Source organism: Capra hircus, unplaced genomic scaffold (assembly GCF_001704415.2).
Source record: "Capra hircus breed San Clemente unplaced genomic scaffold, ASM170441v1, whole genome shotgun sequence".
In the NCBI taxonomy this organism is placed as follows: Eukaryota; Metazoa; Chordata; class Mammalia; order Artiodactyla; family Bovidae; genus Capra; species Capra hircus.
This window is the reverse complement of record NW_017190073.1, coordinates 141,546-155,599: the sequence shown is the minus strand read 5'-3', so window position 1 is coordinate 155,599 and position 14,054 is coordinate 141,546. Positions and strand designations below refer to the sequence as shown.

General features: G+C 38.7%; 1 pseudogene; it reads left to right on the top strand.

Annotated features, from left to right (window-relative positions):
* The first annotated feature begins 9,831 nt into the window (after positions 1-9,831).
* LOC102187304 lies at positions 9,832-11,209 on the top strand (annotated as a pseudogene).
* The last annotated feature ends 2,845 nt before the right edge of the window (positions 11,210-14,054 follow it).

The window sequence follows — 14,054 nt, the reverse complement described above, 5'->3', positions numbered from 1 at the left end:
TGAAAACAAAAACTGAACTTTACTCATGGTCCTTCAGAGAAGAAACAAAGTTCAGCCTCAAAAAGGAATACAGGTGCTATTATACGTCTTGGTGGGAGTTAGATAAAATTTATTTATTTTTGGCCAACCCCAGGGCATGTGGGATCAGTTCAGTTCCCCGACCAGGGATGGAAACCATGCCCCTTACAGTGGAAGCGCTAGAAAAAATCTCAATGAAGCAGTGTTATAATAGGTTCAAAAAAAGTAAGGCAATGAGTAAAGAGTTAACAGGTACATGAAATAGGCACATGAAAAGATGCTATCGCCAATTATTAGAGAAATACAAATCAAAACTGCAATGAGGTACCAGCCCACACTGTTCAGAATGACCGTCATTAAAAAGTCTACAAATAACAAATGCTGGATAAGGTGTGGAGAAAAGGGAACCCTCCAACACTGCTGGTGGGAATATAAACTTGTATAGCCACTACAGAGAACAGTATGGAGGTTCCTCAAAAAACTAAAAATGAAGCTACCATATGACCCTGCAATCCAATTCCTGGGCATATATATAGAACTATAATTTGAAAAGATACATGCACCCATATGTTCATAGCAGCATTATTTACAATAGCCAAGACACTGAAACAACCTAAATGTCCATCAACAGATGAATGGATAAAGAAGATATGATGTGTGTATGTGTGTGAGTGTGTGTGTGCGTGCGCGCGCGCGCGCACGCGCGTGGTATGCTAAGTTGCTATAGTCATGTCTGACCCTTTGAGACCCTATGGACTGTAGCCTACCAGGCTTCTCTCTCCATGGGATTCTCCAGGCAAGAATACTGGAGTGGGTTGTCATGCCCTCCTCCAGGGGGTCTTCCCGACCCAGGAATCGAACATGACTCTTTTATGTTTCTTGCATTGGCAGGTGGGTTCTTTACCAGTAGTGCCACATGGGATGGCATTGACACATGCACACTACTATATATAAAATAACTATAAGGGCCTACTGTACAAGAAACTCAACTTAATACTCCGTAAAGACCTATATGGAGAAAGAATCCAAAAAAAGAGTGAATATATATATAACTGATTCACTTTGCTGTACACCTGAAACTAACAAATCATTGTATATTAAAAATACTCCAATACAAATTAATTATTAAAAAACAGACTACTTTGAAGACCTCATGCAAATAAATTTCAAAACCTAGAGGATAAGGATAATTTCCTAGGAAAGCAAAGATTACCAAAAATTACTCCATTTGAGATTTTAAAAATTTAAAGACCATCTCACAGAAGAAATAGAGACCAATATTACCTTTGAGTGTTGATATAAAAGTACTAAATAAAATATTATCAGCATCCAATCACAAGTAGAATTTATTCCAAGAATAAAAGGTTGTTTTAATATTAGTGATAACAATACATAACAGATAGTAATAGTAATAATAGTAAACATATGCATATATTACTTATTAATATGGTATATAATATTAACACATATATGATTATCATCACAAATCCTGAAAAAGCCTTAGACACATACAATACCTGATACAAACAGTTAAGGAAGAAGAACTCAATGGTTATATTTTTAACATGATAAATTATATATCAGTTCAGTCGCTGAATCATGCCCGACTCTTTGCTGCCCCATGGACTGCAGCATGCCAAGCTTCCCTGTCCAACACCAACTCCTGGAGTTTATCCAAACTCATATCCATTGAGTCGGTGATGCCATCCAACCATCTCATCCTCTGTCATCCCCTTCTCCTCCTGCCTTCAATCTTTCCCAGCATCAGGGTTTTTCCAATGAGTCAGTTCTTCGGATCAGGTGGCCAAAGTATTGGAGCTTCAGCTTCTGCATCAGTCTTTCCAATGAATATTCAGGACTGATCTCCTTTAGGATGGACTGGTTGGGTCTCCTTGCAGTCCAAGGGACTCTCAAGAGTCTTCTCCAGCACCACAGTTCAAAAGCATCAATTCTTCAGCCCTCAGCTTTCTTTATAGTCCAACTCTTACATCTGTACATGACTACTGGAAAAACCATAACCTTGACTAGATGGACCTTTGTTGGCAAAGTAATGTCTCTGCTTTTTAATATACTGTCTAGGTCGGTCATAGCTTTTCTTCCAAGGAGAAAGTGTCTTTTAATTTCATTGCTGTGGTCATCATTGGCAGTGATTTTGGAGCCCAAGAAAATAAAGTCTCTGTTTCCATTGTTTCCCCATCTATTTACCATGAAGTGATGGAACCAGATGCCATAATCTTAGTTTTCTGAATGTTGAGTTTTAACCCAACTTTTTCACTCTCCTCTTTCACTTTTATCAAGAGGCTCTTTAATTTGTTTTCTAATGTTATATATACATATATATAAACATAATTGTATAATAATTATATAATAATATATTATATATAATATATATTAACATAATATATATAATATATATTAACATATAGCATTATGGGGGTTATGGCATCTAACCTTTTGACTCCCCCAAATAGCAATACTTTTGCCTGGAATCCTTACCAGTAACATAAACAACTGATCAACACATATTTTGTATGTTATATGTATTACATACTTATACATAAAGTGCTCTTAGAATAAAGTGAGCTAGAGAAAATAAATGTTGTTAAGAAAGCCATAATGAAGGGGAAATACATTTACAGTACTGTACTGCATTTATCAATACCATCGGTGTACATAATCTGTTTACAAGATGAATCATCTGTATGTCAGTACCTACATCAATATTGCATTATCTGATATAACACTACAAATGTTATTTGTATTACTAACACTAGACATCAAAAATGAAAGATGATGTATTGGTAGAGATTAACTTATTTGCAAAGCAGAAGTAGAAACACAGACTGTAGAAAACAAGCTTACAGTTACCAAGGAGACAAAAGGAGAGGTGGGATGAATTGGGTGGCTGGGATTGACATATATACACTATTGATACTATATATAAAATAGGATAACTAATGAGAATCTACTGTAGAGCACAGGGAACTCTACTGAATCCTCTGTGGTGATCTAAATGGGAAGGAAATCCAAAAATGAGTGGATATATATATATATATATATATATCTCACTGATTCAGGCTTCCCTGGTGTCTCGGCAGTGTAGAATCTGCCTGCAATGCAGGAGATCCTGGTTCGATCCCTCGGTCAGGAAGATCCCCTGGGGGAGAGCATGGCAACCCACTTCAGTATTCTTGCCTGGAGAATCCCATGGACAGAAGAGTCTGGTGGGCTGCAGTCCACAGGGTCGCACAGAGTCAGACATGACTGAAGTGATTAAGCAGCAGAAGCAGCATCACTGATTCACTTTGCTGTACAGCAAAAAAACTAGCACAACCTCATAAAGCAACTATACTCCAATAAAAAGTAATTTAAAAGAAAGACGATGTTAAAGAGAAATACACATTTATTTACAGCTATAACAATTCAGGCTTTGATAATGTAGAAGCAGTAATATGATTGCTTTATGGTAACTTAGCCTATCTATACACTAAGGAATGAATCATTATAAAAATTATATGGTGTAAAAGATTACAGCCATATTCATAGTACAGTATTAGAAACACTGATACATTTTTTTAAAGATCACTTCCGGTGGTCCTAAGATGGTGGAGGAATAGGACGGGGAGACGACTTTCTCCCCCACAAATTCATCAAAAGAATATTTGAACGCTGAGTAAATTCCACAAAACAACTTCTGAATGCCAGCAGAGGACATCAGGCACCCAGAAAAGACAGCCCACTGTCTTCGCAAGGAGATGGAGAAGTCTTGAGGCTACTGTAAAAATAACACTGAAAACCAGAAGCAGGAGGCTTAAGTCCAAATCCTGAAAACACCAGAGAACTCCTGACTCCAGGGAACATTAATCGACAGGAGCTCATCTGAAACCAAGCAACACCCAAGGGCCAACAAGTTCCAGAGCAAGGCATACCATGCAAATTATCCAGCAAGACAGCAACATAGTCCTGAGCTTCAATATACAGGCTGCCCAAAGTCACTCCAAACCCACTGACATCTCATAATTCATTACTGGACACTTCATTGCACTCCAGAGAGAAGAAATCCAGCTCCACCCACCAGAACACCAACACAAGCTTCCCTAACCAGGAAACCTTGACAAGCCACCCATACAACCCCACCCACAGCAAGGAAACTCTACAATAAAAGAACTCCACAAACTGCCAGAATGCAGAAAGGCCACCCCAAATTCTGCAATATAAAAAAGATTAAGAGACAGAGGAATACCCAGCAGGTAAAGGGACAGGATAAATGCCCATCAAACCCAACAAAAGATGAAGAGAAAGGGCATCTACCTGATAAAGAATTCTGAATAATGATAGTGAAAATGATCCAAAATCTTGAAAACAACATGGAATCACAGATAAATAGCCTGGAGACAAGGACTGAGAAGATGCAAGAAAGGTTTAACAAGGATCTAGAAGAAATAAAAAAGAGACAATATATAATGAATAATGCAATAAATGATATCAAAAACACTATGGAGGGAAACAACAGTAGAATAATGGAGGCAGAAGATAGGATAAGTGAGACAGAAGACAGGTAGAAATAAATGAAGCAGAGAGGAAAAAAGAAAAAAAGAATTAAAAGAAATTAGGACAATCTCAGAGACCTCTGGGGCAATGTTAAATGCCCCAACATTTGAGCCATAGGAGTCCTAGAAGAAGACAGAAAGACAGACCATGAGAAAATACTTGAGGAGATAATAGTTGAAAACTTCCGTAAAATGGGGAAGGAAATAATCACCCAAGTCCAAGAAACCAGAGAGTCCCAAACAGGATAAACCCAAGGCAAAACACCCCAAGACAAATATTAATCAAATTAACAAAGATCAAACACAAAGAACAAATATTAAAAGCAGCAAGGGAAAAACAACAAATAATACACAAGGGGATTCCCATAAGGATAACAGCTGATCTATCAATAGAAACTCTTCAGGCCAGGATGGAATGGCAGGACATACTTAAAGTGATGAAAAAAAATCTACAGCACAGATTACTGTATCCAGCAAGTATCTCATTCAAATATGAAGGAGAAATCAAAAGCTTTACAGACAAGCAGAAGCTGAGAGAATTCAGCACCATCAAATCAGCTCTCCAACAAATGCTAAAGGATCTTCTCTAGACAGGAAACACAAAAAGGGTATATAAACTCGAACCCAAAACAATAACGTAAATGGCAATGGGATCATACTTATCAATAATTACCTTAAACGTAAATGGGTTGAATGCCCCAACCAAAAGACAAAGACTGGATGAATGGATACAAAAACAAGACCCCTATATATGTTGTCTACAAGAGAGCCACCTCAAAACAAGGGACATACGGACTGAAAGTGAAGGGCTGGAAAAAGATAATCCATGCAAATAGAGACCAAAAGAAAGCAGGAGTAGCAATACTCCTATCAGATAAAATAGACTTTAAAACAAAGGCTGTGAAAAGAGACAAAGAAGGACACTACATAATGATCAAAGAATCAATCCAGGAAGAAGATATAACAATTATAAATATACATGCACCCAACATAAGAGCACCACAATATGTAAGACAAATGCTAAGAAGTATGAAAAGGGGAATTAATAATAACACAATATTAGTGGGAGACTTTAATACCCCATTCACACCTATGGATAGATCGACTAAACAGAAAATTAACAAGGAAACACAAACTTTAAATGATACAATAGACCAGTTAGACCTAATTGATACCTATAGGACCTTTCACCCCAAAACAATGAATTTCACCTTTTTCTCAAGGGCACACAGAACCTTCTCCAGGATAGATCACATCCTGGGCCATCAATCTAGCCTTGGTAAATTTTAAAAAATTGAAATCATTCCAAGCATCTTTTCTGACCATAATGCAGTAAGATTAGATGTCAATTACAGGACAAAAACTATTAAAAATTCCAACATATGGAAGCTGAACAACACGCTGCTGAATAACCAACAAATCACAGAAGAAATCAAAAAAGAAATTAAAATATGCATAAAAACAAATGAAAATGGAAACACAACAACCCAAAACCTGTGGGACACTGTAAAATAATGCTAAAGGGAAGGTTCATAGCAATACAGGCATGCCTCAAGAAATAAGAGAAAAGTCAAATAAATAACCTAACTCTACACCTAAAGAAACTAGAAAAGGAAGAAATGAAGAACCCCAGGGTTAGTAGAAGGAAAGAAATCTTAAAAATTAGGGCAGAAATTAATGCAAAAGAAACAAAAGAGACATAGCAAAAATCAACAAAGCCAAAAGCTGGTTCTTTGAGAAGATAAATAAAATTGTCAAACCATTAGCCAGACCCATCAAGAAACAAAGGGAGAAAAATCACATCAATAAAATTAGAAATGAAAATAAAAGGATCACAGCAGAAAATACCGAAATACAAAGGATCCTAAGAGACTACTATCAGCAACTATATACCAATAAAGTGGACAACTTGGAAGAAATGGACAAATTCTTAGAAAAGTACAACTTTCCAAAACTAACCAGGAAGAAATGGAAAATCTTAACAGATTCATCACAAGCACAGAAATTGAAACTGTAATCAGAAATCTTCCAGCAAACAAAAGCCCAGAACCAGATGGCTTCACAGCTGAATTCTACCAAAAATTTAGAGAAGAGCTAACACCTATCTTACTCAAACTCTTCCAGAAAATTGCAGAGGAAAGTAAACTTCCAAACTCATTCTATGAGGTCACCATCACCCTAATACCAAAACCTGACAAAGATTCCAAAAAAAAAAAAAAAAAAAGCAGACTACAGGCCAATATCACTGATGAACATAGATGCAAAAATCCTAAACAAAATTCTAACAATCAGAATCCAACAACACATTAAAAAGATCATACATCATGACCAAGTGGGCTTTATCCCAGGGATGCAAGGAATCTTCAATATCCACAAATCAATCAATGTAATACACCACATTAACAAACTGAAAAATAAAAGCCATATGATTATCTCAATAGATGCAGAGAAAGCCTTTGACAAAATTCAACATCCATTTATGATACAAACTCTCCAGAAAGCAGGAATAGAAGGAACATACCTCAACATAATAAAAGCTATATATGACAAACCCACAGCAAACATTATCATCAATGGTGAAAAATTGAAAGCATTTCCCCTAAAGTCAGGAACAAGACAAGGATGTCCACTCTCACCACTACTATTCAACATAATTTTGGAAGTTTTGGCCACAGCAATCAGAGCAGAAAAAGAAATAAAAGGAATCCAAACTGGAAAAGAAGAAGTAAAACTCACACTGTTTGCAGATGACATGATCCTCTACATAGAAAACCCTAAAGACTCCAGCAGAAAATTACTAGAACTAATCAGTGAATATAGTAAAGTTGCAGGATAAAAAATCAACACACAGAAATCCCTTGCATTCCTATGCACTAATAATGAGAAAATAGAGAAACTAAGGAAACAATTCCATTCACCATTGCAACGAAAAGAATAAAATACTTGGGAATTTATCTACCTAAAGAAACTAAAGACCTATATATAGAAAACTATAAAACACTGGTGAAAGAAATCAAGGTGAGGTGAGGTGAGGTGAAGTCGCTCAGTCATGTCTGACTCTTTGCGACCCCGTGGACTGTAACCTACTAGGCTTCTCCGTCCATGGGATTCTCCAGGCAAGAATACTGGAGTGGATTGCCATTTCCTTCTCCAGGAGATCTTCCCGACCCAGGGATCAAACCTGGGTCTCCCACATTGGAGGTAGACGCTTTAACCTCTGAGCCACCAGGGAAGCAGGGGGAAAGAAATCAAAGAGGACACTAATAGATGGAGAAATACACCATGTTCATGGATTGGAATAATCAATATAGTGAAAATGAGTATACTACCCAAAGCAATCTATAGATTCAATGCAATCCCTATCAAGCTACCAACAGTATTTTTCACAGAGCTAGAACAAATAATTTCACAATTTGTATGGAAATACAAAAAAAACTCGAATAGCCAAAGCAATCTTGAGAAAGAAGAATGGGACTGGAGCAATCAACCTGCCTGACTTCAGGCTCTACTACAAAACCACAGTCATCAAGACAGTATGGTACTGGCACAAAGACAGAAATATAGATCAATGGAACAAAATAGAAAGCCCAGAGATAAACCCACACACCTATGGACACCTTATCTTTGACAGAGGAGGCAAGAATATACAATGGAGAAAAGACAATCTCTTTAACAAGTGGTGCTGGGAAAACTGGTCAACCACTTGTGAAAGAATGAAACTAGAACACTTTCTAACATCATACACAAAAATAAACTCAAAATGGATTAAAGATCTAAACATAAGACCAGAAAATATACAACTCCTAGAGGAGCACATTGTCAAAACACTCTCCAACATAAATCACAGCAGGATCCTCTATGACCCACCTCCCAGAATATTGGAAATAAAAGCCAAAATAAACAAGTAGGACCTAATTAAAATTAAAAGTTTCTGCACAACAAAGGAAACTATAAGCAAGGTGAAAAGAGAGCCTTCAGAATGGGAGAAAATAATAGTAAATGAAGCAACTGACAAAGAATTAATCTCAAAAATATACAAGCAACTCCTGCAGCTCAATTTCAGAAAAATAAATGACCCAAGCAAAAAATAGGCGAAAGAACTAAACAGACATTTCTCCAAAGAAGACATACAGATGGCTGACAAGCACATGAAAAGATGCTCAACATCACTCATTATCATAGAAATGGAAATCAAAACCACAATGCAGTACCATTTCACGCCAGTCAAAATGGCTGCTATCCAAAAGTCTGCAAGCAACAAATGCTGGAGAGGGTTGGAGAAAAGGGAACCCTCTTACACTGTTGGTGGGAATGCAAACTAGTACAGCCACTATGGAGAACAGTGTGGAGATTCCTTTAAAAACTGCAAATAGAACTGCCCTGTGACCCAGCAATCCCACTGCTGGGCATACACACGGAGGAATCCAGAACTGAAAGAGACACATGTACCCCAATGTTCATCATGTTCATCACAGCAGTTTATAATAGCCAGGACATGGAAGCAACCTAGATGTCCATCAGCAGATGAATGGATAAGAAAGCTGTGGCACATATACACAATGGAATATTACTCAGCCATTAAAAAGAATGCATTTGAATCCGTTTTAATGAGGTGGATGAAACTGGAGCCTATTATACAGAGTGAATTAAGCCAGAAAGAAAAACACCAATACAGTATACTAACACATATATATGGAATTTAGAGAGATGGTAATAATAACCCTGTATGCAAGACAGCAAAAGAGACACAGATGTATGGAACAGTCTTTTTGACTCTGTGGGAGAGGGCAAGAGTGGGATGATTTGGGAGAATGGCATTGGAACATGTATAATATCCTATGTGAAACAAATCGCCAGACCAGGCTCGATGCAGGATACAGGATGCTCGGGGCTGGTGCATTGGGATGACCCAGAGGGATGGTATGGGGAGGGAGGTAGGAGGGGGGTTCAGAATGGGGAACACGTGTACACCTGTGGCAGATCCATGTTGATGTATTGCAAAACCAATACAATATTATAAAGTAATTAGCCTCCAATTAAAATAAATAAATTTATATTTTAAAAAATTTTGTTATTAATCATTCAATAAAAAAATAAAGATAGATCACTTCCCTTTGATCATAGGCTTATACACAACTTTCTCCAATTGCAAGAAAGCTATACTATACAGTAATGTAATTCTTTGAAAGTAAAGTTATAAAACAGTAAGCCAACTAGCACATTAATTTTATATTAAGTTTTTCCTGTGGGAGCCACTGGGTTGAGAGGAGCATGGCCTTCTCCTCTCCCTACCATGGTGTGTGCTCGTCCACTGATATCAGTGTACTCTGAAAAGGGGGAGTCCTCTGGCAAAAATATCACTTTGCCTGCTGTGCTCCAGGCTCCCATTCGACCCGATATGGTTAACTTTGTTCACATCAACTTGCGCAAAAACAACAGACAGCCCTATGCTGTCAGTGAGTTAGCAGGTCATCAAACCAGTGCTAAGTCTTGGGGTACCAACAGAGCTGTGGCTCGAACTCCCAGGATTCGAGGTGGCGGGACTCACCATTCTGGTCAGGGTGCTTTTGGAAATATGTGTTGTGGGGGCTGCATGTTTGCACCAACCAAGACCTGGCGACTTTGGCACTGCAGAGTGAATACAACACAGAAGTGATATGCCATATGCTCTGCACTGGCTGCCTCAGCCTTACCAGTGCTGGTTATGTCTAAAGGTCATCATATAGAGGAAGCTCCTGAACTTCCTTTGGTGGTGGAAGATAAAGTTGAAGGCTACAAGAAGACTAAGGAAGCTGCTTTGCTTCCGAAGAAACTTAAGGCCTGGAATGATATCAAAAAGGTCTATGCCTCTCAGCGAATGAGACCTGGCAAAGGCAAAATGAGAAACCATCACCATATCCAGCACAGGGGACCCTGTATCATCTATAATGAAGACAATGGTATCATCAAGGCCTTCAGAAACATCCCTGGGATTACTCTGCTTAATGTAAGCAAGCTGAACATTTTGAAACTTGCTCCTGGTGGTCATGTGGGACGTTTCTGCATTTGGACTGAAAGTGCTTTCTGAAAGTTAGATGAGGCATAAAGCAGCCTCCCTCAAGAGTAACTACAACCTCCCCATGCACAAGATGCTCAATACAGACCTTAGCAGAATCCTGAAAAGCCCAGAAATCCAAAGAGCACTCCGAGCATCACACAAGAAGATTCATCGCAGAGTCCTGAAGAAGAATCCACTGAAACACCTGAGAATCATGTTGAAGCTTAACCCATATGCAAAGACCATGAGCCAGAACACCATTCTTCGACAGGCCAAGAACCACAAAATCTGCATGGATAGGCAGCAGCAGCACTAGAAGCCAAATCAGATCAGAAGGGGGTTCAGGGCAAGAAGCCTGTGGTGGGAGACAAAGAAAAGAAGGCTGTTGGTGATAAGAAGCTGAAGAAGCCTGTGGTGGGAAAAAAGGCTGCAGGGACCAAGAAACCAGCAGCTGAAAAGAAACCCACAGAAAAGAAACCCACCTCAGAGGAAAAGAAGGCTGCTGCATAAACTGAAATTTGTTTATTCCATAAATGCCAAATCATTTTGGACAGCTAGTTTTGAATAAAGACCTGAACAAAGAGGCAATGAGAAACATGAAAAATATATATATATATTAAATATCAGTCACTTCACACTTATGTCAGGATGCACTGCCCACTTGAGTACAAGTCTTGCATATGATGTTCTACATAATGAACCACTGGGTAATGATAATAGAAAAAAGTCTACACAGTTCTTGTCATACAGTAATTAGATTTTCATATAAAGACACGTGCCCCCAGCAGATAAGCTTATTAAGTGTATGGCATAATTATTATTATTCATTAAGTGCAAGTTGATCTTCATTATCACATCTCCACACTGGAGCGGAGGAGGAGGCCCTTGCTCTTGCCACCTTGGGTGGCACAGAAGGTGGAAAGGAAGGATCTTGGAGAGATTCAAAAGCTAATTGACACCACACCAGAGGAATTACTGGTGAGAGGCAGGCATACTTGGTGTAACTTTATAGAAATACATTATAGATCCTGATATTCTTGTCTTCTCATCTCTCGAATAATGTTTGTATACCATCATCGTTTCACTGATTACTTTAGTTTCAGGGCCCGTATCATAGAAGTATTCATACTGTAAAAACAGTCAAAAGCAATGCTGCATAATTGGAACCCTTCTGCAAGACTGTCTGATGTCAATTTGTTTTCTGTCACCAAATTTATTTCGTCTTCTTCTTCACTGTCTGTCACTGGTTCAGAGGTATGCATCTCCATGAATTCCTTTTGTGAATTCCTCTTGTGAATTCCTCTGGGGTGGTATCAATTAGCTTTCTAATCTTTACAAGATCTGTATCTTAAAACCCTTCACTCCCCAGTGTTATCTATTCTTCTGTTTTGTTTTGTTTTGCCACATCCACATGACTGCAGCCATGAAATTAAAAGACGCTTACTCCATGGAAGAAAAGTTATGACCAACCTAGATAGTGTATTCAAAAGCAGAGACATTACTTTACTGACTAAGGTCCGTCTAGTCGAGGCTATGGTTTTTCCTGTGGTCATGCATGGATGTGAGAGTTGGACTGTGAAGAAGGCTGAGCGCCAAAGAATTGATGCGTTTGAACTGTGGTGTTGGAGAAGACTCTTGAGGGTCCCTTGGACTCCAAGGAGATCCAACCAGTCCATTCTGAAGGAGATCAACCCTGGGATTTCTTTGGAAGGAATGATGCTAAAGCTGAAGCTCCAGTACTTTGGACACCTCATGCGAAGAATTGACTCATTGGAAAATACTCTGATGCTGGGAGAGATTGGGGGCAGGAGGAGAAGGGGACGACAGAGGATGAGATGGCTGGATGGCATCACGGACTCGATGGACGTGAGTCTGAGTGAACTCCGGGAGTTGGTGATGGACAGGGAGGCCTGGCGTGCTGCGATTCATGGGGTGGCAAAGAGTCAGACACGACTGAGTGACTGAATTGAACTGAACTGAACTGAACAAACTCTATCATGATTTCCTTGACTGGCTCTGTTGTAAATCCTGTGATGTCATGCACAACATCTGGCCACAGTTTTCTCCCACAGGAATTTGCTGTTCCAGGCTTGATGGCTTTCACAGCTTTTTCTATAGTGACAGTGGCATCTACAATGGTGTAATCCTTCCAGACTTTCATGATGGTCTCTCTGTCAGAGTTCTTTTCCATAGTATTAACAATTCTGTCCATAAAGTACTATGTATAACGGGCCTTAAGGGTTCTTATAATTCCCTCATCTAAAGGCTGAATTAGAGACATTGTGTCTGGGGCCAAGCAGACCACTTTGACACCTTCAGTATTGAACTCATGGGGTTCTGGGTGGTCAGAGACATTGTCAAATAGCAAGAGAACTTTAAAAGGCAGTCCTCTACTGGTAAAGTACTTCCTGACTTCAGGGACAAAGCATCATTGGAATTTTTCCAGAAAAAGTGTTATTGTCCAGGCCTCCTTGCTGTACAACCAAAAGACTGGCAGCTGATGCTTATCTTTTTTATAGGCTCAGCAGTTACCAGCTTTATGTATAAGGGTATTCCTGGTCATAAAGCCAACTGCACTTGCTCCAAACAGTAGAGTTAGTCTATCTCGGTAGACGTTGCTTCTCCTGTTACCATGACCTTTTTATTAATAAATCTTTCTAAAATTATCAAACCATTCTTTGCTGGCATTAAAGCCTGCACCTTTCATTTGCTTTAAGTTGTCATATAATGACTTTGCTTTTTCTTGAATCATATTAGAGTCTATAGGTATGCTTTTCTTATAGTAATCCTACACCCACTTAAAAAGCTGCATTTTCAAAAAAATATGACAGGGTATTTTGCAAAAAATGCAAGGTTTTCATGCCTGCTGGCATAGCTGCAGTGATAGCTTCATGAATTTCCTTTTCTTCTTTTTTTTTTACAACAGTCCTTATGCTTAATTCGTTTATCTTGAAATGGAAGACTACTACAGCTGCAGACCTCAATCTACAGAACATATCAAGCAATTCAACTTTTCCTTGTAACAGTATGACTTCTCTCTGCTTCTTGGGAGCACTTCCAGCATCACCAGTGGCACTCTGTACGTACGAGCCTCGTGGTGTTATTCAGGGTTTATCATGTTGCACTAAACATGGAAGAAACCTGAAAACCAGAGCTATCACTTTTTACTGTGATACAAAAGTTACCGTAGAGATGAACTGTTAACATGGAGGTGATCAGTATTGCACAGTGTTTTAAGTGGATACTCACAACGCTAGAGCTCACTGCAACAGCAACAGTTGCTATGAAATTATTAGAGCATCACCGTATGTGATACAGTTAATTTATGCATTTATGAACTTAATATTGCATATATACACTTGTTTATAATTCTCAGGACTGTGAATGGTATCACATATGTTCTCTTAGTGTCTGTATGTACAAGTTTTGATGAATTTTAACATTTTGTA